Below are 27318 nucleotides of genomic sequence, written 5' to 3' on the forward strand. Positions count from 1 at the left end.
CTGCATTTATCGAGCAGGTAACTCCTCCTCCTGTATACGAATATTTGCCATAGTTTGTACACTTGAGCTGCAAATAAAACAGTTGATAAGCTGCTCTAAAATGTGTGAGTACAGTTCTCTTCATTTGCTTCGTTCCTATACATATCGTATTCTGCGAAAGCTTTTCGTGAAAACTGTTGACACGACTGTGTATTGAGTTTTCTTATTAGATACTCCACGATTGCGTTATGAATCATCGTGTGAGCAGGAGTGAGATGGCCACTCATCATCGTAAAAGTGGTCGTAAAGAAATCAAGGGCTACTGCGTCCCGTTGCTGCTGTCCGACTCGTCAAGCCAAATCCCTTCTGGCTGAAGCATTCACCGTTCAGTAGAAATCCGCCGTGGCTCACAGTCGGCCGCTACTGGAAGCACGCCATCGGAAATGAAAAGTGACGTCACTATTTCAAATTACGCCGCAGGTGCCAACAGTTCCGCTCTGAGCCTGTCCGGTGGCTCAAGACGAGCAAACTAGTACCGTCCGAGGAAGGTCGGATAGGAAACGTGAACGCTAAGGGACCTCACGTCACAGAGTTCATACCCTCTTTACACACAGAGAAAGAAAATGTGCCTTTCTATAACTCCACGTTCCTGACGTAGAATCGAACCCACATCCTTCTACTGAACTGAGCTCGCTTTAGCCAGGCAGCCTCTTAACAGTAAGTTACCAACATCTGAAAAACTTCTTACCGTGGAAAATGACTTGTATAGCTGACGTGTTTCTCGCCCCGTGCTGCCATCATTCTCGAAATGGTTTCTCAGTTTCTGTCGCAGAAAGTCCTATGAAAGTGATAATAGAACTCGGTCATAGCGACATCCAAGGGACCTGACGAGTGTCGTACTACCAGTAGCAGGTGCTGGCACGGGGGCTATACATAGCCTCTCAGGGAGAGGGGAGACATAGGACTTGAGAAGACGGCCTAGGGGCGATTGCGCAAGATGGCGGCCGCCTATAACGGCCCCGAGGCGAGATGGTTGCTATACATTCAGGAGATGGACCAGGAGGACTAACTCTAGGGAGCTGGTAACATATGAGGATTGAGTCGAGTGCTGCCATGCAAGATGACTGCTATAGACCAAACTGGAGGGCTCTCTCACAGGCTCACTACTTGTAACTTATGACCTATTGGTTTTATGAGCAAGACATTCGAGAACTGAAGCAAAGGCCACTATACAAGATGGCTGCTGTAGTGTTACAAGCCAACCGAGATGTAGGAAGGTAGAAACCGCTATTATCGAGCTCGATAGCTGCAGTCGCTTAAGTGCGGCCAGTATCCAGTATTCGGGAGATAGTAGGTTCGAACCCCACTGTCGGCAGCCCTGAAGATGGTTTTCCGTGGTTTCCCATTTTCACACAAGGAAAATGCTGGGGCTGTACCTTAATTAAGGCCACGGCCGCTTCCTTCCCACTTCTAGCCCTTTCCTATCCTATCGTCGCCGTAAGACCTATCTGTGTCGGTGCGACGTAAAGCAAATAGCAAAAAAAAAAAAGAAAGCTGCTCTTAACACCACAGCGAGGGTTGTAATCTCGTAGAGCCAGTACTCTACTCGCTCTATGAAAGCCCTAACATGAACTAGCTAAACCTTGGAGGTATGCAGGTGTTAACCGGGACGTTGGAAGGTACAAACCGACCTTAACACATCAGCCTGTCTCCCTACTCCCTCTGCGAGGGCACGACCGCATGAAGGACATCAGCATCCTCTTCATCATCACCTTGCTTCTCCTTATCTCGAAATGTGCTTAGTAACAGAACCTGTAGCAGGCTTAGACAACAAGGGAGAATTAAAATATCTTGCAAAGGTGTACTTCTTAAAAATAAATCATTATTTGCTTGAATACGGTTGAGCTCCTTATACACTGACTGACAGAGCAAATGCAACACCAAGAAGGAGTGGTTCGAAAGGGATGAAAGTTGGGTAAAAAACAGAGACGGCACGGACGAATAATTGATGTTTATTTCAAACCGATATGCAGGTTACACAATGCGCACGGCATCGACTCAGTAGGATGTAGGACCACCGCGAGCGGCGATGCACGCAGAAACACGTCGAGGTACAGAGTCAATAAGAGTGCGGATGGTGTCCTGAGGGATCGTTCTCCATTCTCTGTTAACCATTTGCCACAGTTGGTCGTCCGTACGAGGCTGGGGCAGAGTTTGCAAACGGCGTCCAATGACATCCCACACGTGTTCGATTGGTGAGAGATCCGGAGAGTACGCTGGCCACGGAAGCATCTGTACGCCTCGTAGAGCCTGTTGGGAGATGCGAGGAGTGTGTGGGCGGGCATTATCCTGCTGAAACAGAGCATTGGGCAGCCCCTGAAGGTACGGGAGTGCCACCGGCCGCAGCACATGCTGCACGTAGCGGTGGGCATTTAACGTGCCTTGAATACGCACTAGAGGTGACGTGGAATCATACGCAATAGCGCCCCAAACCATGATGCCGCGTTGTCTAGCGGTAGGGCGCTCCACAGTTACTGCCGGATTTGACCTTTCTCCACGCCGACGCCACACTCGTCTGCGGTGACTATCACTGACAGAACAGAAGCGTGACTCATCGGAGAACACGACGTTCCGCCATTCCCTCATCCAAGTCGCTCTAGCCCGGCACCATGCCAGGCGTGCACGTCTATGCTGTGGAGTCAATGGTAGTCTTCTGAGCGGACGCCGGGAGTGCAGGCCTCCTTCAACAAATCGACGGGAAATTGTTCTGGTCGATGTTGGAACAGCCAGGGTGTCTTGCACATGCTGAAGAATGGCGGTTGACGTGGCGTGCGGGGCTGCCACCGCTTGGCGGCGGATGCGCCGATCCTCGCGTGCTGACGTCACTCGGGCTGCGCCTGGACCCCTCGCACGTGCCACATGTCCCTGCGCCAACCATCTTCGCCACAGGCGCTGCACCGTGGACACATCCCTATGGGTATCGGCTGCGATTTGACGAAGCGACCAACCTGCCCTTCTCAGCCCGATCACCATACCCCTCGTAAAGTCGTCCGTCTGCTGGAAATGCCTCCGTTGACGGCGGCCTGGCATTCTTAGCTATACACGTGTCCTGTGGCACACGACAACACGTTCTACAATGACTGTCGGCTGAGAAATCACGGTACGAAGTGGGCCATTCGCCAACGCCGTGTCCCATTTATCGTTCGCTACGTGCGCAGCACAGCGGCGCATTTCACATCAAGAGCATACCTCAGTGACGTCAGTCTACCCTGTAATTAGCATAAAGTTCTGACCACTCCTTCTTGGTGTTGCATTTGCTCTGTCAGTCAGTGTATTTTCTTGTCGATGAATCTACATTACACGCGGTTTCGTGACGTTGAGCCTTGTAAGCGTTCTTGAATCTTCTGCAATGTTTGCATTGAAAACTTGTCCTATAAGATATCTCATGACGTCTCTTGTGATAGCCTCGGCGAAATGCTTTTCCCCAGTCTTTGCAAATATAGCTAGAAATGCGTTGTTCCATGAGACCCTGGCGGAGTTTATCTTCTGCTAACAGGTTCTTCTTTAAAAGAAAGAAACTAAATCTGCTGCACACTTGCTAGTCTCTACTTATATAATGTAATACAAAGCTGTCTAGCCTATAGTAGCTTTAGGACGAGAGGTCTGACCACGATGTGAACAGCTTGACCGTTAACAGTAAACTAACACAAAAAGCGTATAACCTATCTTGTATAGGGTGGGGAGGTGAGAAGGAATAGTCAAGGAAGAGGGAAGGAAGTGAGCGAGGGTTGGTCGACTGACACCTCCACCTCCTCACCGACTGCCCTTCCTTATGCCAGCCCGGGCTTGGTGCGTGGAAGGTGATGGAGTAAAATATCATTAAACATTATCATCAGAGAATCCGTATCCATTCATTTCCTTCAACTACTTTTACGGTTTTCGGAGACGCCTAGGTGCCGGAATTTTGTCCCGCAGTTCTTTTACGGACCAGTAAATGTACCGACAAGGCTGAAGTATTTCAATACTTTGAAATACCACTGGACAGAGCGAGGATCGAACATGCCAGAACGTCAGAAGGTCAGCGCCTCAAACGTCTGAGCCACTCAGCCCAGCTAAGGATTTGTTTGTACAATAGCTTCCTTGCAAGTATCACACGAAAGATAATAACTGACTAACATCTGTACCACCAAATCCTGAGATATATTCAATAATATAATGTGATAATAAACCTAACACCTATTTCGATTGATGCAAGCTTACCAATCCTTCCACTCTGATTTTAACAATAATTTTGACATCCTTACAATATATCTTTAAAGAATGGAAGAGATCGGGGCCACTATTATTCAATTACTAACACCACCAAAACAATAACTTATAACCAAATGTATCCCTAGCCGCACTCCATCACGAGGGGCTATACACCCGAAGGAAGTCAATTAGACATCTCTAATGGTAAATAAAAGTGTATCAATAAGTAGGCAACAGTTGTACATGAGCACAAGTACGCCACTTAGCGGGGTACTCCTTCCTTATTCTTTCTTCGTAACTAGGAGAAACCACAGCGAAACACTACGCACTCCCACACAGTAGTTTGCCGAAACCTTAATTAGAAATGTGAAATAAAGGAATACTGCACGTAACATGCACGTTTACATTGGCACTGTAGCGACGTAAGTTGCTACGAGATAGGGCGCTGCCAGTCGAGTGTATTCCCGAGGTCTATGACAAAAGAAGACAGGAAAGTATTTGCCAGGTTGCTAGCTTTCAACAAAATGTTACTTAAAATACTCTGGTTCTTAGAAAATCTTACTCCGAACTGAGGCTGAAAAGTACGTTATATGCGAGAAAACATGACGTTATAGACGAGTTGTCGTTATAACAAAGTTCATCTGTAATTGTATGCGTCATTAACGCCGAGCTGCCGAATGTTGTTTACGTGCCAGTAAATTTACCAAGGCAAGGCTGGTACGCTGTCCTCAGACTGTTCCGCGCTGCGCCGTTCAGAAGGAAGTGATCTTCATTAACCTGCCACTGCAGTATCAGATAACATTGTGTTCCTGGCCGTGTTTCACAGTGAGGTGTCGTGTGGTGAGCGCGATCTCCTCACATAGGCTGAGTGGAGTGATGTGTCCGGCAGCCCTCCCACATATAACGAGAGGAATAGAAGGAAACTGGTGAAAACCCCCTGTATTTTTATCTTCTCTTTAATACTGAGAGGTAACATGTTATTATGGAATTTATATAAATAAATATTTGTTTATCAGTCATATCCGGAATAAAAAGAATATGCCATTTCTAAATGTCCGTCATCCCGGTCTGCGCGTCACGAGAAAACGGCGGCACGGTATTTAAGTTCAGGGAGGAAATTATTTCAGTCTGGTCTTGAAATAGTTTTTATTCACGCTGCGTTAAATAACAGTTTAGGGCAAGAATAGAAATTAATTATCAAATGTATCCTACTACTCCTATCGATAAATGCCACCCAGAAAATTGCATAATATATGTAATTTCTAATCTTATGCGCAATACCATTTCATCCCGTGATTAATAATAACGGGAATATATCAACCGTGTAAATGTCTTATTTACTTCCCACATCACGCCGTAGTTAATGACAATCTTAGCAAACAGAGGAGGAACAGTTCCATGCCTCATGCACTTTTATCGAAGTAGAAAGCGTACCAGTGACGCGTTACCACCGAAGGTTCCTCACAGTCTTCTTTACTTGATAGTTTGATTGCACGGTTTTGAAAATTCAACACGAGTAAAGGTGTTCATAGGCGTTCTCAAAAATTAGTATTATGAATAATTATCTGTAAAACTTCATTTTCTGTAGTAATGTTTTCACTACTAAGTACTTGGTGTTAACAAAGCTCACAACTTGTCTAAGGGGGTTTAAAATGTTCCATTTCGTTGTTAGTATACTGCAGGGTGAATGTACGTCCACACAGGGGCCATTTCAACACTCACATTTCCTAGTGATAAAGAGAACCGGCTGATCTTGAACATGTTTGACGTGGAGCACGACGAGGTGGCCGGGTGGTTAAGGCGTTGGGCTGCTCATCCAATGTGCTCTGCACGCGTGGATTCGAATCCCATCCTCGTCGGATAATTTTGCGTTCTACTACTCTACTCACACGACCGAGATTGTTACTTGGAACTTACTAGGAAGTTGAATGTATAAAAACGTCAGCTAAGAATAACATGATGGCAACTAATTGTAGTGAAAAATGTAAGGGTATGTATAGGTACTTTAAGGCAGAAACAGGTTCCAAGAAGGACATTCCAGGAATAATTAATGAACAAGGGGACTGTGTATGTGAGGATCTTCAAAAGGCAGAAGTATTCAGTCAGCAGTATGTAAAGATTGTTGGTTACAAGGATAATGTCACATAGAGGAGGTGACTAATACTGTAGAAGTATTAAAATTTACCTATGACAGCAAAGACATTTACAGTAAGATACAAAAGTTGAATACTAGAAAAGCAGCTGGAATTGATAAGGTTTCGGGAGATATACTAAAGACAATGGGTTGGGATATAGTACCATATCTGAAATACTTATTTGAATTTTGTTTGCATGAAGGAACTTTACCAAATGAATGGAGAGTTGCTATAGTAGCCCCTGTATATAAAGGAAAGGATGATAGACATAAAGCTGAAAATTACAGGCCAGTAAGTTTGACATGCATTGTATGTAAGCGTTGGGAAACCATTCTTTCTGATTATATAAGACATGTTTGCAAAATTAATAAATGGTTTGACAGAAGGCAGTTTGGGTTTAGGAAAGGTTATTCCACTGAAGCCCAACTTGTAGGATTCAAGCAAGATATACTGGATTTAGGAGGTCAATTGGACTGTATTGCGATTGACTTATCTAAGGCATTTGATAGTGTAGATCATGGGAGACTACTGGCTAAAATGAGTGCAATTGGACTTGACAAAAGAGTAACTGAATGGGTGGCTCGGTTTCTAGAAAATAGAACTCAGAGAATTAGAGTAGGTGAAGCTTTATCTGTCCCTGTAAAAATTAAGAGGGGAATTCCTCAATGCAGTATTATTGGACCTTTATGTTTTCTTATATATATCAATGATATTTGTAAAGATGTGGAATCAGAGATAAGGCTTTTCGCAGATGATGTTCTGTACTGAGTAATAAATAAATTACAAGATTGTGAGCAACTGCAAAATGACCTCGATAATGTTGTGAGATGGACAGCAGGCAATGGTATGTTGATAAACAGGATTAAAAGTCAGGTTGTGAGTTTCACAAATAGGAAAAGTCCTCTCAGTTTTAATTACTGCGTTGATGGGGCGAAAGTTCCTTTTGGGGATCATTGTAAGTATCTGGGTGTTAATATAAGGAAAGATCTTCATTGGGGTAATCACATAACTATGATTGTAAATAAAGGGTACAGATCTCTGTACATGGTTATGAGGGTATTGAGGGGTTGTAGTAAGGATGTAAAGGAGAAGGAATATAAGTGTCTGGTAAAACCCCAACTAGAATATGGTTCCAGTGTATGGGACCCTTACCAGGATTACTTGATTCAGGAACTGGAAAAAAAATCCAAAGAAAAGCAGCTCGATTTGTTCTGGGCGATTTCCGACAAAAGAGTAGCGTTACAAAAATGTTGCAAAGTTTGGGCTAGGAAGACTTGGGAGAAAGGAGACGAGCTGCTCGACTAAGTGGTATGTTCCGAGCTGTCAGTGGAGGGATGGCGTGGGAGGACATCAGTAGACGAATAAGTTTGGATGGTGTCTTTAAAAGTAGGAAAGATCAAAATATGAAGATAAAGTTGGAATTCAAGAGGACAAATTGGGGCAAATATTCGTTTATAGGAAGGGGAGTTAGGGATTGGAATAACTTACCAAGGGAGATGTTCAGTAAATTTCCAATTTCTGTGCAATCATTTAAGAAAAGGCTAGGAGAACAACAGATAGGGAATCTGCCACCTGGGCGACTGCCATAAATGCAGATCAGTAGTGACTGAACACTTCACTGCACAGACTGCAAGTCAACTACACTACACCAGAGTCCGTATACTGGAGATGATTCCTCCTCCGCGACCAATCACGTGGGGAAACCTGTAGCAACAATCCAATGGGTCTGAAACTTTGATCGTTTACATACCTACATGGCATCGTTCCATATCTTGAAAATCAACAGAAACGACCAATGCCTTCATGGGGTTGCAATTTCCATTTCCTTAAGTGTAAATGCTACTCGCGTCACTGCTTAGGGCACGACACGTCAGGGGCAGGAGCTCGCCACTACCCGGCATTGCCTCCAACGTTTGGCGCCAAGCATGATGAAACCAGAAGTCAAAAGTGCAAATATATGGACAAAAGGTAACTTGAAAACTTTCTATTCATCACTGATAGTGCTTTCTAGGTACTGCCTATCAACTGTTGACAATTAGACGATTATTTTATTATTAGTATTATTAATAATACATTTTTTTGCTATTTTGATTTACGTCGCACCGACACAGATAGGTCTTATGGTGACGATGGGATAGGAAAGGTCTAGGAATGGGAAGGAAGCGAACGTGGCCTTAAATAACGTACAGCCCCAGCATTTGCCTGGTCTGAAAATGGGGAAACGACGGAAAACCTTCTTCAGGGCTGCCGACAGTGGGGTTCGAATCCACTATCTCCTGGATGCGAGCTCACAGCTGCGCGTTCCTAACCACGCGGCCAACTCACCCGGTATTATTATTATTATTATTATTATTATTATTATTATTATTATTATATCTCACAAAATTTGATATTAGGTCTAGTTCCCAGCACAGTGTCCATTCTCCTCACCTTCTCGGCATGCCGCTTACCTCCAACTTCTTTCTGCACATCGTCCTTGCTCCATATTACCACTGCACACGATATATGCTATGGTACCTCAAACCCTCTGACAAAGAAGGGTCACGGCACTTTTGTTAAAATCTCCTTCCTAAGACTTAGCTGCTAATACGTGGACAGTGCTGTGTGCTGTCCTCAAATGAGGCAGGATTCGTGGATCACTGGTATTTCGAAATATGGACAAATAAAGAAACAGTAGCAGACGTACCGATGAGGAGTCATCGGATGAACAAAGATATAGTGCGGTGACGGTGAGTGGTGAAGCAACGTGACCAGTGGGGAAGTTTCCAGAACGATATCTGCCTGATGGACAAAGCAACCAAGGGAGAAAGATGGAAAGTTTGATCCCCCACCCCGCTCTGTGCCGTCCTAGATCAGCAATTGATATGACACCTCCCCTGAAACTTACAACAGTCTTCGCACAAAAAAAAGAAAAATTAAGATTAGGACTGCGTTACAAAACTGGCTCAAACTACGGCAGCCTTCAGGATATGACAAACCGTCAAGTGCGTGACCATTTTATAGCAATGAAACAGACCAACACCTTAGTACACGTCCGTATATTCCGACTCCACGCAATGAATTGGCAGTTCAAAACTTCCAACTCGTGGTTAAAAAGTGTAAAAAAAAATAATAAGATCGTTTGTCGGAAGTAACTCAAGCGATTGACTGAATAGGTTACTGGCATTGAACAAACAGCATATCAATTAGGTATCGCAGTGAGAAAAAAGTCTGTCGCCAAATCAAGTAATTAATTGTGCCCAATCAAGAGTTTATAAAGCGTCGCGATCTCTACGAAACATCGCAGTGAAGGACGTCACGATCCATAGTGGTAACGACACAGTCTCACATGATAATGTCAGGCATGCTGACGTACGCTACTGGCCATTTTCCTTCAACATTAAGGCGTTTCAAACCGAATCTACTAATATGAAAAATGGGATTTCAAGATCTTCCTGGATCAAGAAGTGTGGACTGTTGGTAGCCAACAGATGTGACGAACTATACAGTTTGTAGCAAACGATGCAGGCAGTGTACACTCTGCCGACGTTTAATTCTTCCGTACTTCCCTGAGGCGCTTGACACTAATGTGATGAGCATGGACTATATCTTAGGGTATGGCTCAAAAACATTTGAGTTGGTACAGAGAGGGGTATAGTTCATCGAACTAATAATCTGAATTTATTAATCATTGAAGACAAGTTAATATCACCTTCATACAGTAGAACTGAAGTGTCGTGGCCGGCTGGTAACTCCGGACCCTGGGATGGTGCTGGATACGGCGTGGGTAGGAACCACGCCCGCCTGGATGAGAAGTTCTCGAAGTTCTGGAATTTTTCGAAGTTCTGGAATCAAGAGTTCTCGATTCTCCAGACGCACACGTTCCGGGGTTCGGTCTTTGAGACGTGATTCACATGCAAGTTCCCCGTACGGCACTCCATTTATTTGTAGCGCTGTTGAATAGATATGACCTTTAAATTATTTCATCTACTCGTACAATTTACTAAATCATTATATAGAAAACGTTCCTAAATCGTCACTTGAATAACAGGATGATTGAACTAAATATTTGACCTTGTATTGGTCGAATTAATGTGTAAAATGTCGAGTTCATGACGTGAGCTTACTAACACAGGCATGGTAAACTAGAACGTTCTATAGGGTTGCCAATTATAGTCACCACAGTTCTCAATGCACAGTTTATGAAGGTTCGGAACTCATTGGCACATTTGCAATAAGCTTAGTAAATGAAATAGTACTCGGAAAATGTCTTGTTCCGTCGATAAGCAAAGTAAATAATCAGTAAAGAAAAACGGTACTTGGAAAAGTCTAACTCCATAAATTGTGAGTTCACTTATAGCACTGGAAAGTTCTATGTTCCTTCGTAACATGGCGTGTGTACTCTGAGTTGTCACAGTCTACTATGTTGACACGAGTCTAGACACCAGTCCTGATGCAGTACTCGGAAAGTATTTCATGTTTTCACAAACGAACGCAATGTTTGAAAATACCCTAATTTCCTCAGTTTGTCATGAAACATAAGTTCAATGTGGTACTTGGAAAAATCATACCATTCACACGAAAGTTTACGTTGCCACAGCTTTGCTGTAGAACACAAGTCCAACTTACACACTCGGAGAATTTCTATGTTCCTGAAATCGGTCCACGAAAGTACAAGTTCGAAATACAAGTTCAAACGTGATACTTGCAGAAGTCACGACACTCACGAGAATTCTATGTTCCTTCAATAGTCACCGGAGCACAAGTCCTAACGCGGTACTTGAAGAAGGTAACAAAGTTCCAACACTCGAATTTCAAAGACTTATCCGACTATAGGTTCAGTCCGCACTCGTAGCGCTCCTCACGTTACCCGTGCTGCAGAGACGGTGGAGTGACAAATACTGAATTTGTAGTCCGGATCGCCCTCCTTTTATACCGGATTGTGGGGAAGTATCTAGAACATGGGTATTATCTACCCCGATAACTCCTAAAGTACACGGTGGATTTCCCTAAGAATTTGACAGGTTGCGTCTATTATAATGGTCTTCACGATGGCAGTGTAAAATAGCAATATTTCAACGCAAAATACACTTTTGCAGATGGGCTGGGTCATGTAGAGCTCACTCGAGGCGTCTACGTCACTCGCTGAGTACGTCATTGAGTTGGGCGGGCAGCCTATCCTCCACCTCGCGCGAAGTTCAACAAACATACTTCGAACTTCTCTTCCGTAGCGGCGTTCCCGATACAGTACATACAAAAATATTGTGAAATTGATCACTAAAGCCCGGATTTTATGCAGTAACAGGTTAGATTGCACTCTAATTTGGTTAGTAAAAAGTGTCGGCCACCCGCTCTTTCATAATGTGGCAAGGGTAACATAAATTATAGGAGTTCTGATGGGTAATACCCCTAATGTTTATGCAATCCACATAGCATAGTTGTTGTGAAGGTAGACTATACTTGCTGCTTGCTTCAGTAACTTTGCATTCTAACCTATTAATGCATGAAAGTCCGGACTCTATTTTGGTATCTACTGACAATAGCACAGAGAAACGTTTTACGCCTGCAATCGTGTGTGTAATTTCAGTTATTCTCTAACTTCATGAAATGTGCTATCTTTCAGTGTGGCTACACCAATAACATTCCTGGTGCATTTCAAACACCATTCGAGTACTGCTTCGAAGGAGTATTAACGGAAGAATGTTTCTGGGAGAAACGTGAGCAAACTGATTTCATGAAATGTGCACACTTCTGTGTGCAGGGACGGCGCTTTTATATTGTCTAGTCAGGTCAGAGTCTTGGATGTCATCCGTCGCAAATAATCCGTTTGTGTCTTGGAGTCATGGGTCTACTAAAGAAATAACAGATCTTTCGTCCTCCAGTGAGGGTCACTCTTCCGAATACAATCAGGTTACAATGTCAACAGAATTCATAACATCATAAATTGTAAATATATAATTGTTAATGCTGTTCTTGTATTCTTTTTCGGTGCGGATTGGGGGGGGGGAGTAATTTTAGTCATGTCCTCAAGGAGATATGGAAATGAATGAAGTATAGAGATACCCTCAGAATCTGTATTACTACTTTGTTTCTATTTTGCAGATTGCAACTTTCATATTTTGAAATGTGGTTGATATGTAACTGGGGAGGGTGTCTTTTGCTCCGATTAATAGACCTCTGACAGTCCAGTAGTCGATAGATATTTTTTATCTAGCTGAGAGATAAGGCAAGCATGGCACATAAATGGCTTGCTTTAGTAGGTCTAAATCCTGAACCTGATTCGAGTCTCTTTCGGAGCGAATGGTGGGGTCTAAAACCTTCGCTTTAGTGTCCTTTCGGCTGATGACTATGGTGTCAGCCCTCCGGTTACAGTCGTGGGCAAGGAGGGAGTGAACCTCCTCGTGGACGTGAGCAATACATGTTCTTACACTGTGGTGGCGATGTGTCTCACTGGAGCCATTGATCGGCAAGGTGACCACTGATATCTCCAGTTCATAGCAGCTGAAATCTACAATATATATATAGGATAACAGTTTTGTCTGTACATTGCTCAGAATTTGTAAAGAATGTTATTTCTGTATCGGTCATGTCCAGAGTAACAAGGAAATGCACTTTTTACTTGTCTGTCTGTCTGTCTGTCTGTCTGTCTGTCTGTCTGTCTGTCTGTCTGTCTGTCTGTCTGTCTGTCTGTCTGTCTGTCTGTCTGTCTGTCTGTCTGTCTGTCTGTCTGTCTGTCTGTCTGTCTGTCTGTCTGTCTGTCTGTCTGTCTGTCTGTCTGTCTGTCTGTACACTTATCACGAGAAAACGGCTGAAGAGAATTTAATGAAAATCGGCAAGTGAAGTCGGGGGATGAGCCTCTACAATCTAGACTATAAATCATTTTACTCACGCTGAGTGAAATGGTAGTTTAGGGGAAGGCCTAAAAATGAATTCTCAAATATTTATATTACTAGTGGTCCTATCGATAAATACTACATAACTAAAGTTATATAGAATTAAATTTCCGATCATTTTTGCTATACATCGTTACCGTGCCGGCTGTGATAACACAGATATTAATGAATTTGTATTTTTGTTTCCAAGTCCATATCAACGCCGAGCCACGAGAAAATGGGTTAACAGAATTTAATGAAAGTCGGTATATAGAGTCGGGGAATAAGAAACTACAGTCTAAGTTGTAAACAATTTTATTCGCCCTGTATGAAATTGTAGTTTAGGAGAAGGCGCCTAAAATTTAATTTTTAAATACCTATGTTACTGGTCCTAGCGAAAAGTACTACATAACAAAGTTATAGAGAATACAATTTCCGGCCATTTATGTTTTATTCAATTTTACCGAACCGACTCTGAAGAAAACTAAATGTGAAGGCCTACAATATTGAAAGCGCATAACATTGGTCAACAATAACATTACATTCACCATTGTTTGTGGTGATGTTCTTTGTCTCTTATGCCACCACTCAACTCCGATAGATGGTATTACTGCTGCGTACCGAGTATAACAGCCTGAGTGTATATTGGCGGGAAATAGCTGAGGAGTTAGAAAACTTTCTTCTCTAGCATGTCATTCCTCTGGTTCATACATTTTCTGATATCGTACTGCTGGTACATAACTCACTGGTTCATCACAGTATTCCAACTATTCGATCCCTGTTTTGAATGAGCAGTGTGCACTCTTAAGGCAGAGGCACACTTAGTAGTAGTAGTAGTAGTAGTAGTTGTTGTTGTTGTTGTTGTTGTTGTTGTTGTTGTTGTTGTAGTATGACCTGGTCTAGAATTACAATTTAGGCATATTCCAAATTATAGCACCAGAATTCACTAAATAACTCAAAATTCAACCCTAAAAAGAGCCGTTTCTTAAAAAGAGCTTCTTCCTCTTCACTTTTTATTAAATTCCATGTTCCTTTTATTCAAAATTAGCAGTGAAGAGGGGGTTTCTCCTCTGGCTTGGAGGAAAAAATTGCCTGCAAGTCAGATTTTTCCGTCGCCAGTGTAGTGAACTGAGATTTTCCGACTCATCGGGTACTCCTAGGAAACAGATTAGTAAAAGATCGTAGTTTTTGCCCTAGGACTCTCCACTATTTGACCCCTCCCCCTCCGATAAAAGACGAAGAGTGTTCACGGATCACAACTATCTACGGCCTGGTGATTCCAGCTCTGGAACTTTGGACTGTTAGATCGGCAGCGTAGTCCTGTGCGTTAAAAGTGACAAAATTTGTGGTTTTTCATTTGATCGAGTATTTCATGTGAAATCATTGCTTTTACTCGCGCCATTTCTACTAACGTCATTGTAATAAGCTGTGTTCATTTCATTTGGAAACACCACTATACAGTCTTTCTGAGGATGTAAACAGGCAGGTGGAGAGTGAGTGCCTGCTATTATAATGCAATTCCCTAACCTCATTGTGAGTGATGGTAGGCAATCGGGCCTATTTCCTAACGCAGTCCTCGTATGAGATGAGGTGATTTCTCCGTCGCGTTTCCAGAGAAACGTTAAGAGCTGTGCTGTGTGCTCACAACCTACAATTCTGTGTACAATGTAGAATTTCGTAGCGAAGTACGGGTACATCGAGTAGTGTGTATATATATTCTACTTCGCTGCGTGACCATCACTTACGATAAACGGAGATCAGGTTTGTATTTGTCGTGTGAGCTATGTGGCGAATAGACATCAAGAGTACCAATTTCTGCCACTGACCGCATTCGAATTGTGACGTTGCTGTAGGAACGATGTCGCCCTTCGTGTTGGAGTGAATCAGTCATTCTCAGGTGCATGCACTGTGCACGGTGCAAAAGACGACTTCGCTTGGTTGACCAGAGTGCAGACCCCCCACTCCTCGATTTGGAGCAATAGCGCTGTCTCTCTCTCTTTCCCCACGCCTGTCTCGCTCGCTCCCCTGTCTCCCTCTTCCTCACTTGCTCCGTAGCGCTCCAAATCCGAACCGAGTTGAGCCGAGCTTAGCCGAGTAGCCCAGAGACGAAGCGTTGGTCCGAGCCCAGCCAAGTGGGACCGATGCACTGTGCACACGAACTCTGCGCCTTAGTTTGCACGCGTGAGATTTAAGGCGTTTGAGAGGTCCTGCTCCAGAGTCTGGCAAAAGTTGTGTTAGACGCAAACGGTTTGTGATCGACAACGGACGAGATACCCACGGAAAACAGTCGACACAAACAATCGGTAATTGTTGTTTGAGCACGTTATATACCCATTGCTACTGTTGACTCGTTCCGTCAATATCTTTGGAGGGCCACCGGAATAATCAGACAGAGGGCTGTGCCATAGCGCAGCTCGTAGCTCATAGTCCATGGCGTCAGCAACACGCTCTTCAGGAGTCCTTCATCCTGGACCACCATGTTTGGTCGACAAGCAGCGTGCTGCAAGCTGTACTCAAACTGTGGGGGAACGCATGTCGATGGTAATATTCGTATCAGAGTGGACCGTCGGCTCCTGTGGCCGACACACTCTGCGGACATGAACTGTGTTTAACAAGCCTGGCGTGTTGCTAACGTTCAGCAACTGACTGAAGCTGCTGTCCAAGGGCGAGATAAGTTGAATGCCTGGACGTGTTCGAGTGTAGCTCAGAGCGCGACATGGTCTGTCCACTGTACGAACTTTGTGCGTTCGTTGTGTATTCATAGCAAAACATGAAGTGCAGTCAACAGAATATGGAAAACATATTTTGAACTGGGAGCTGCTCTTACAATAGGTTCCGCCCGCTTCCCACAGTTGTTAGCTATTTCATTATTCAGGTTCAATCTCGAGCTCAAGCAGGTCGATAGTCTAGTTCCAACCCGCGAGACTCTGCTACGCTGATGACATTAATATAGAGCGTGAGTCAAGAACATCTCTCTAAAGATTTCGGTATTGTGTTTTCATCTTCTTACAGCGCTCCCTTTTCCTGTGGGGTCATTAATAACGGAGCTATTGAAACCAAGTCGATCCTGTAAATTCGCAAAAGGCCAGGAAGTAGCAACTTTATTACTTTAATGAAACTATGCGCGTTTAATCGTCTGTGTACTTATTTGTTAACAACGTCCATGCACAGTGGTCCAATGATCAATCACCATATCCTAAATGTAATGGCGATGCTGGTTTTGCCGTCAAATAAACGGCTAATTGGTAAATATAGCCGGGCGACTCCAGGATGCGCGTCAAGTTACATCCACAATGACAACACCAACAGAGACTAACACAGTAAAGCTAAAATAGTTTGTGGTTTGAACTCCCGGTACTCGTGCACGTCTTAGGGCTGTTAGGGGACCTTCCTGACATCTTCCTGTAACTATTATTCGAATAAACCGGGCTGAGTGGCGTTCTGACCTCAACTTGGCAAGTACGATCCTCGCTCAGTCCGGTGGTATTCGTGTCCGTACATTTACTGGCACGTAAAAGAATTCCTGCCGGACCGAATTCCGGCATCTCGGCGTCTTCAAAAACCGTAAAAGTAGTTAGTGGAATCTTTCTCGATAACCATGTTCATATAGCACTTCCTTCGTATCTCGTATGGTCCTCTCGACTATATTTCGCTGTTTTATGTCAATCAGCTCATGTATAGCGTAGATTACTCTTTCCAGTAAATCATTATTTAAACAAATTTTGTTTGAAATGCGTTCTTTCCCTTGAAAAGCATGCTATTATCGTAAGGCAGATGACCTAGATGATAGGTCCCTAGAAACAAACAAGCAAGCTAAGTGATATTAGTAGAGACGATTCAACTGCCTGTTCCTGGAACAATGTCAGACGTGGCGACTCCTTCAGGTTCGCAGTTTCTCCAGCAAGACTTGTCCAACGGTTTAAACTTCCAATTCCACAAAAGCCGTCGGCCGCATCTAGTGAGCGCGGTCTCAGGTCTCCTCGCTGGTCGTACAACCTCCAGCAATTTAACTCTAGAACTGAAACTTATCTCCAGCCATGCCAAGAAGGCTCTGAGAAGGAACTCTTGGAGATATTATCGCAATAAGCAGCTTCGTATCTTCTCAACTGCTTGAGACGGGATAACTCTTTGCACCTGTGCCCATCTTTCCAGAAACAAGTCCCACACCAAATGGAAGATGCACATGTCAAGTAATGAGTCTATACATTAGCTAGTTCTCCACACAAGAAGAAAATTAAATGTCAGGAATATGTATGATGTTGGCTGATTTCAGTGTCCAATATAACATAATCACCAAAATCACCGTTCATCACGACTATGAATGATATTTATCTCGTGGTTGTCCACATTTCTAATGATAAAAATTTAATTATATGCTGAATGAAATTAAATAAATTTATAAAAACCAGTCAAAAATGTAGGTAAACACTACCTGTGAATTTTAATAAAAGTAATAATAATTCTAATAATAATAAGGTTTGACGACCGAAATCATGTCCATAACAATTCCAAATAAATCAATTGGGTATTTCCTGGCTTAAACATACATTATCATGACGATCCTAAATAATTCGAGCGTGTAACTTTTATCTAATAACGATGCTGAGTCACTCATAATCTTTTACTTCTTCATTTGGTCATATGTATTCCTCCGCTGAATCAACTGATTCACTAATGCAATATCTTCTTGTTCAACAACCTGTTACTCTTTGTCAGCTTCACTGCTGGCCTCAATTTCATCATCGCCTAGGCATGCACATAAATATTCCTCTTCTATTCTATAGCAAGACTTTCACATAGATTATATATTCCATAATCTGGACCTTATTAAAATACGTGACTCTAAAACGTCACTCTACATCGTATTTTTACAAGAGTAAAATAGTTCCTAGTACATAACTTCATCACATCCCAATTGTTTATTTGTAAATTGATCCTTGCAAATATAAATAATAAAATATTGTCTGGAATAATATTCCTGCCATCCTGACTTGATATCAATGAAATTTCAAATTGATTCGTATAAAAGAATTATACAACTCACAATCTAGGCTCACCTTGCCGGTTACTAAAATCTATCAAAATTAATTGATCGTGAAAATGAATTTAACAATTCTCCACTCAATTAATTTATAAAATATGTGCTTACGGCATCACCTGAGACCAAAACAACATCCTACAAGAACGTAGAAAAATACGCTGGCAACCTGACTTGAAAACATAATAATAATAATAATAATAATAATAATAATAATAATAATAATAATAATAATAATAATAATAATAATAATAATAATCTTCATCATGCGTAGACAACAACAAGAAATACCCTAAATAATTTGACTGCACTCTCATACATATTACGCCACTAACTAGACATTAACACTGGCGACTCGCGTAAATAACATATACAAACGAGAAAGACTTATCTTAGATTCTAACAAGATTGTATGATGTACTTACATGATTGCAACTAGGTTCAGCCCCGTGATGGATGAAATTAGAATATCATTATTGGAAGTATCCACTCATAACGTACACTAGCTTATCTTTAACACGATCGTCGCCATAAGACCTATCTGTGTCGGTGCGACGTAAAGCCCATAGCAAAAAAAAAATATTTAACACGCAGTTGTAACTCTTGATATATTAAATTTAACACGCGCATTTGCACTGTAATATTTACTTTTGCGTTAAAGTATTCACATACCTCTATCCTCACTGAATATCCTATCCTGTGTAGCGAATTATCACTGTTGATGTCCGACTCGTTGGCTGAATAGTCAGCGTACTAACCTTCAGTTCAGAGGGTCCCGGGTTCGATTCCCGGCCGGGTCGGGGATTTTAACCTTCATTGGTTAATTTCAATGGCCCGGGGACTGGGTGTTTGTGTTACACCACACATGACACTATCCTCCACCGCAATAACACGGAGTTACCTACACATGGCAGATGCCGCCGGAGGGTCCGCATTACAAGGGCTGCACTCGGCTAGAAATAACCACACGAAAATTATCTTATCTACTGTTGATGATAAGTTATTTGTGTCTGAAGTCGGCGTTCTACCCTCACATACAGATTCTGTTATTCTGAGCCGTCCCTTGTTTCTGCACCCCTGCAGTGTCTGCTTCTCGGGCATTTAGCTATCCTTGAAAATACAACTCCAGACTGTCTTTCGAAAGAATGACAAAAGTGAATGTTTACTAGACCCTGAGCTGGTCTCCAACAACTATGAAAATGAAAGTGTTCGTAGAACTGCTCGCGCCTGGCGCTAGACTGTAGTGTGATTTCAACATAGTTGTTATCAGATTGAATCCCTGTTCCACGAAATCAATTTTATACTGCTTAATTGACCTGTATAGCCCATACGATACTGTCTTCACCGCAGCACATGGTTTGTTCACTTCACGGAGCGATTATAATACTCGTCCGTAGCGAACTGCCTACTGGCTTGCTACACTTTGACGGAGTTATATTAAGCTTGGTATACGGGGATTCCTAGCTCCAGGAGCGTCGTTTAATTACAATAAATGTTATGCCAACTAATTGTCCATCTTGATTAATTACATAAAGTCCATGCCTTTCCATTCATATGGTGTGATTGAAGAACTGATCGTCAAATGACGGCGTACGTTGCACTATTTAATCTCACGCACTGTCACCATTGCTGCGTTGTGGCGGCACATATCCACACTTGGTATTATCTCACGGTTTAGTGCGTAGTTAATTATCTATCATTAAATTAGCATAATTACTTGGTCGTTAGTACTCTGCTCTTATGGAATCTTTGTCAGATGTCGCAGATACGCTGAATCTTCTGTCCCGCTTTCTTCGAAATATAGCGAGGGCGAATTCTGATTGGTTGATGGGTATACGTTCGTCACTTATTTGGACGGGTCCAACACAAATCGAGGGGTTTCTGGTAGCTTCGTCTCTGTTCTCTCTCTCTCTTTTACACTAAAATATCCTTGTTTAACCCATTGTAAGTGCGCAATACCCCAACTCCTGCTTGACATCATCACCGGGCGTTGCTTGCTTGCATTGCAGAGATAATATTTTGTAATGAAAACAAACGTGGCTTCGGCATAGACTCAAATGATTTCTTGTTCGCCTTTGGTGGTCTTAGGAATATACTGTGTATGGGCAATTCACTTATGATTTTTTTTTTTTTGCTAGGGGCTTTACGTCGCACCGACACAGATAGGTCTTATGGCGACGATGGGATAGGAAAGGCCTAGGATTTGGAAGGAAGCGGCCGTGGCCTTAATTAAGGTACAGCACCAGCATTTGCCTGGTATGAAAATGGGAAACCACGGAAAACCATCTTCAGGGCTGCCGAAAGTGGGATTCGAACCTACTATCTCCCGGATGCAAGCTCACAGCCGCGCGCCTCTACGCGCACGGTCAACTCACCCGGTACTTATGATTTTGAATAAAATTAATTTAATTTACCAAAAAGGCTCGATATGATGGGTGCAGTATCAAGCAATGGATCGCCGCAAAAAGGGTACTACCGCTCCACAGCTTGGAAAATATCGAAACCGGTAGTGGTGTCTTTGAGAGCTACCAAGTCTCGAGCTGGGCTGTATTCGCAATGTCGGTTGATTCGTTGAGGGCGATGGAAAATGATACAACATTTGCTGCCTTCTCCATTAATTGTTGTTCCATATCAGTGGCTATACCGTCTATTCTGCGCGCCACAGTTTGAGGAGAAAGAGAGATTTTGTCAAATTTCTCAACTAGCTCCATCAGTCACTCCTTGATTAAATTCCCTTCCGCGAAGGGTTTCACAGCATTGGCAATTCGCATCGAACATTTGTAGCTTGCTCGTAAAATGGATGCACTCACTCACTCTCCTGTCAGACAAAAATATGGCAAGTCACACTTTTAGCGTTCTTCGGATAATTAAATCGTTTCTTCATTCCCGTTTGTAAACGAGCATTTTGAAATTAAAGCAAGAATACTTATAGAACAGTGCTGCTTGAAATTTTCCGGACAATTGACTTTATTGAAAACCGATGTACCTCGGGCGCGCATTACAGAGAGTGACATGTATTTAGAGATATGTACAAAATCGTATTACATATATGGTGTGGGTAGAAATTGGGTGTAAGGTGGAGTGTAGTATTGTGAGAGAAGGTATGAAAGGGTGGCGGTATTGTTGGTAAGGGTAGTGGCAAGAAGATGGAGGAGGTCTAGGGTCGGGAGGGGCGGTAGGAAGAATGTAGGTTGTGGAGCTGGTAAGGGGACCGCTTGCGGTGGGGACGTGGGTGGCGGGGCGGACGGCGGACTATGAGAAGAGGTAACAGGAGGGGAACGGGCGGGGCGGGGTGGGGTGGGGAGCGAGAAGGCTCCACTCTATATGTTCGCCCGCGAAATCGGACGGCGGTGGTGATGAGATGGTCGACGTCGGCTGCAGAGGAGACTTGGAGACGAACCATGAAGGTCGGGCCGCTGGAGTTAAAGATGCGTAGCGCTCGGCGGGCTGGGACGCCGGCGGAGGTCAGTTCAGCCAGGATGTCTTGTTCGGTGAAGGCAGGGTCCAGGCCACGGATGACACAGCTCGCTGACGAAGGCCGGTTGTGAGCTGGTACAGAGGAGTCTTCAGTGTTGGGGGAGAGTGGCGGAGCTGAGACGGCGGCATCTGTGAAGTGAGCAGGGGGCGGCTGGGAATGAGCAGATAGGGAGACAACTGGCGCAGACATGATAGAAGAGGGGTGACTGGAGGTAACAGAGCAGGTGGAAGTAGACGGAGCAGAATGTACAGAAGTGGTGATGGTGGTTGTGGTAGTAGTAGTAAACGTGGGGGTGGAGTGAGTAACGATGGGAGGGATGGTAGGAGAGATGGGGAGATGCTCCGGAGTACGGACCGCATCAAAAAGTCGTATGCCGAGCGGTGGAAGAAGGCGACGACGTGAGAGGCCATCCTGGAGACGAAGAACCGCTTCAACAAAGGTTCCGTTGCGGCGAATTTCATCACGGATGGAGGTTGGAGAGTAAGACGTGTCCACGCCCTTGATTAGGCACGAGTACATAGTGGAGAGGGGAGGCGACTGCCCGTTTGATTTTCCTTGGGCCGACTGGGTAACAGCAGAGACATTAAATCTCGGTGGCACGGGTATGCCCTTTATACGCTGTACAGAAAAATGAAATTTCCCATTCTGCTGTAAAGGCAACTGCTTCACCACTCGTTCTCTTTTTTGTACGATGTTCAGTCATGACAACTGCTGTCAACACAGCGCATTGGACTGGACTAGTGACTGATGTATCGGCTGCTCACTTCGCCGCGCTCAGCCTGCCTAGCTCCTCCCACCAAAGTGCTCGGAGCGCTAGCGCTGTGTGGATTGTCCTGGTCTAGAATATCGTCGAGTCCAATCCTGTAAGTTCCTCAACAAAGAGTATTTCGTTCGACCGTGACCACTAGTTGTACTTGTCATTCCTCACAATACACCCAACTGTACACACGTAGTCCACGAGATCCTTCGGAACACCAACATCTCGAAGGCTGGTGTTACATTTCAGAGTCCATGTTTCAGAAGCACTGAGTATGCACAGCATCCGAGCTGAGCCTTCTGTCACACAGAAGATTCCTCTTTTTCAGAAAGCGACCACGAAGCATTTCTATTCGTACGCGGATGTCTAAATTTCAGTCCAAGTCGTCAGTAATCCAGCTGGCAAGGTACTTATAAAGTGCCATACTTGTTCAACTCGTTCGCCATAAATGTTCATGAGAATGTGCGTGTTACCAAGTTATAGAGATAGCCATCAGCATTGTGTTGTCCGTGTTGATTCTGAGAACAAGTCTTCTTCTGTCTAGTAGACAATCTTATTTGGGGACTTCTAGAGAAATACAATTATAATTTTGTATGCACTCCTCAGATTTTTGGCTCTCTGATTCTGTCTTACCTTCGTTTAGGTAAGCAAAAGTAGCAAGTATGTTCATTTCACCTTCTCTTTGTTTGTCTGTGACGATATCGTGGGAAAAATTCCTCAAGAGAATTTCTCGGAACTCATTACTTAGGTTGAAGGTTAGCGAAGGGCTTTGTTATGATTTGATTGACGTACCATGTAGTCAAGTCACAGTTTCCCGTTACTATTTGCCGAATCGAATAATAGAAGATGTGAAATATCATTTCGGACCATTTGTGTTGCATGCGACTTGCTATTATATGTAACAATCTCCGACATGTTTACCGTACCAAGTATAATAATGAAGAATTTACCTTTTTGTTAAGTGGTTTTAAGTGTCGCACGGACATACTGAAGTTCTTCGCCGACGTAAGAATGGGAAAGGGAAGGTATAGCCTCAGCATTCGCCTGGTGCAAAAATGAGAAACAACAGACAACCATATTCAGGGCTGCCATCCACCATGTCATGACTCTAACTCGCTCGCTGTCACTGCGGCTCTTTACACATCCACAACGGCTTCATGGAAAGAAAGACGAGTTTAGAGTTTGTGTGTATCGCCGAGATTATTCTGTTTAATGCCTCAATCGACAGGTAAAAGAGGAGGCTGATAATCTGAAACGTAGCTTCATGAAATAGCAAGATGGCGCTGTGCTGACCCGCGCGCTCACTTGTCATCGTGGTCAGTTACTCTGTTAGAACATGGCGCTGTGCTCACCCGCGCGCTCACTTGTCATCGTGGTCAGTTACTCTGTTAGAACATGGCGCTGTGTTGACCCGCGCTCACTTGTCATCGTGGTCAGTTACTCTGTTAGAACATGGCGCTGTGTTGACCCGCGCTCACTTGTCATCGTGGTCAGTTACTCTGTTACAAGGTGGCGCTGTGTTGACCCGCGCGCTCACTTGTCATCGTGGTCAGTTACTCTGTTAGAACATGGCGCTGTGCTCACCCGCACGCTCACTTGTCATCGTGGTCAGTTACTCTGTTAGAACATGGCGCTGTGCTCACCCGCGCGCTCACTTGTCATCGTGGTCAGTTACTCTGTTAGAACATGGCGCTGTGTTGACCCGCACGCTCACTTGTCATCGTGGTCAGTTACTCTGTTAGAACATGGCGCTGTGTTGACCCGCACGCTCACTTGTCATCGTGGTCACTTACTCTGTTACAAGGTGGCGCTGTGTTGACCCGCGCGCTCACTTGTCATCGTGGTCAGTTACTCTGTTACAAGGTGGCGCTGTGTTGACCCGCGCTCACTCGTCATCGTGGTCAGTTACTCTGTTACAAGATGGCGCTGTGTTGACCCGCGCTCACTTGTCATCGTGGTCAGTTACTCTGTTAGAACATGGCGCTGTGTTGACCCGCGCTCACTCGTCATCGTGGTCAGTTACTCTGTTACAAGGTGGCGCTGTGTTGACCCGCGCGCTCACTTGTCATCGTGGTCAGTTACTCTGTTACAAGGTGGCGCTGTGTTGACCCGCGCTCACTCGTCATCGTGGTCAGTTACTCTGTTAGAACATGGCGCTGTGTTGACCCGCGCTCACTTGTCATCGTGGTCAGTTACTCTGTTAGAACATGGCGCTGTGTTGACCCGCGCGCTCACTTGTCATCGTGGTCAGTTACTCTGTTAGAACATGGCGCTGTGTTGACCCGCACGCTCACTTGTCATCGTGGTCACTTACTCTGTTACAAGGTGGCGCTGTGCTGACCCGCACGCTCACTTGTCATCGTGGTCAGTTACTCTGTTAGAACATGGCGCTGTGCTGACCCGCACGCTCACTTGTCATCGTGGTCAGTTACTCTGTTACAAGATGGCGCTGTGTTGACCCGCGCGCTCACTTGTCATCGTGGTCACTTACTCTGTTAGAACATGGCGCTGTGCTGACCCGCACGCTCACTTGTCATCGTGGTCACTTACTCTGTTAGAACATGGCGCTGTGTTGACCCGCGCGCTCACTTGTCATCGTGGTCACTTACTCTGTTAGAACATGGCGCTGTGCTGACCCGCGCGCTCACTTGTCATCGTGGTCACTTACTCTGTTAGAACATGGCGCTGTGTTGACCCGCGCTCACTTGTCATCGTGGTCACTTACTCTGTTAGAACATGGCGCTGTGTTGACCCGCACGCTCACTTGTCATCGTGGTCACTTACTCTGTTAGAACATGGCGCTGTGCTGACCCGCACGCTCACTTGTCATCGTGGTCAGTTACTCTGTTACAAGGTGGCGCTGTGTTGACCCGCGCTCACTTGTCATCGTGGTCAGTTACTCTGTTACAAGATGGCGCTGTGTTGACCCGCACGCTCACTTGTCATCGTGGTCAGTTACTCTGTTACAAGATGGCGCTGTGTTGACCCGCGCTCACTTGTCATCGTGGTCAGTTACTCTGTTACAAGGTGGCGCTGTGTTGACCCGCGCTCACTCGTCATCGTGGTCAGTTACTCTGTTAGAACATGGCGCTGTGTTGACCCGCACGCTCACTTGTCATCGTGGTCAGTTACTCTGTTAGAACATGGCGCTGTGTTGACCCGCGCTCACTTGTCATCGTGGTCAGTTACTCTGTTAGAACATGGCGCTGTGTTGACCCGCACGCTCACTTGTCATCGTGGTCACTTACTCTGTTACAAGGTGGCGCTGTGTTGACCCGCGCTCACTTGTCATCGTGGTCACTTACTCTGTTAGAACATGGCGCTGTGTTGACCCGCACGCTCACTTGTCATCGTGGTCAGTTACTCTGTTACAAGGTGGCGCTGTGCTGACCCGCACGCTCACTTGTCATCGTGGTCAGTTACTCTGTTAGAACATGGCGCTGTGTTGACCCGCACGCTCACTTGTCATCGTGGTCAGTTACTCTGTTAGAACATGGCGCTGTGTTGACCCGCGCTCACTTGTCATCGTGTTCAGTTACTCTGTTACAAGATGGCGCTGTGTTGACCCGCGCTCACTTGTCATCGTGGTCAGTTACTCTGTTAGAACATGGCGCTGTGCTGACCCGCACGCTCACTTGTCATCGTGTTCAGTTACTCTGTTACAAGATGGCGCTGTGCTGACCCGCACGCTCACTTGTCATCGTGGTCAGTTACTCTGTTACAAGATGGCGCTGTGCTGACCCGCGCTCACTTGTCATCGTGGTCAGTTACTCTGTTAGAACATGGCGCTGTGCTGACCCGCGCGCTCACTTGTCATCGTGGTCACTTACTCTGTTAGAACATGGCGCTGTGCTGACCCGCACGCTCAATTGTCATCGTGGTCACTTACTCTGTTACAAGATGGCGCTGTGCTGACCCGCACGCTCACTTGTCATCGTGGTCACTTACTCTGTTAGAACATGGCGCTGTGTTGACCCGCACGCTCACTTGTCATCGTGTTCAGTTACTCTGTTAGAACATGGCGCTGTGTTGACCCGCGCTCACTTGTCATCGTGGTCAGTTACTCTGTTAGAACATGGCGCTGTGTTGACCCGCGCTCACTTGTCATCGTGGTCAGTTACTCTGTTACAAGATGGCGCTGTGCTGACCCGCACGCTCACTTGTCATCGTGGTCAGTTACTCTGTTAGAACATGGCGCTGTGTTGACCCGCGCTCACTTGTCATCGTGGTCAGTTACTCTGTTAGAACATGGCGCTGTGCTGACCCGCACGCTCACTTGTCATCGTGGTCAGTTACTCTGTTAGAACATGGCGCTGTGTTGACCCGCACGCTCACTTGTCATCGTGGTCAGTTACTCTGTTAGAACATGGCGCTGTGTTGACCCGCACGCTCACTTGTCATCGTGGTCAGTTACTCTGTTACAAGATGGCGCTGTGTTGACCCGCACGCTCAATTGTCATCGTGGTCAGTTACTCTGTTAGAACATGGCGCTGTGTTGACCCGCGCTCACTTGTCATCGTGGTCAGTTACTCTGTTAGAACATGGCGCTGTGCTGACCCGCACGCTCACTTGTCATCGTGGTCACTTACTCTGTTAGAACATGGCGCTGTGTTGACCCGCACGCTCACTTGTCATCGTGGTCAGTTACTCTGTTAGAACATGGCGCTGTGTTGACCCGCACGCTCACTTGTCATCGTGGTCAGTTACTCTGTTAGAACATGGCGCTGTGTTGACCCGCACGCTCACTTGTCATCGTGGTCACTTACTCTGTTAGAACATGGCGCTGTGTTGACCCGCGCTCACTTGTCATCGTGGTCACTTACTCTGTT

At 44.8% G+C, this 27318-nt stretch overlaps 1 protein-coding gene and 1 non-coding gene across 5 annotated transcripts in view; both read left to right on the forward strand.

Moving 5' to 3' along the window:
- Schip1 (Schwannomin interacting protein 1) overlaps window positions 1-27318 on the forward strand; it is a 468359-nt gene that overhangs the window by 217312 nt on the left and 223729 nt on the right. The gene's annotated exons all lie outside the window — the stretch shown is intronic.
- TRNAS-GCU (transfer RNA serine (anticodon GCU)) lies at window positions 6008-6089 on the forward strand. The gene has a single exon. It is a non-coding gene; the product is annotated as a tRNA-Ser (tRNA).

Source organism: Anabrus simplex, chromosome 7, assembly GCF_040414725.1.
Source record: "Anabrus simplex isolate iqAnaSimp1 chromosome 7, ASM4041472v1, whole genome shotgun sequence".
NCBI classification, from domain to species: Eukaryota; Metazoa; Arthropoda; class Insecta; order Orthoptera; family Tettigoniidae; genus Anabrus; species Anabrus simplex.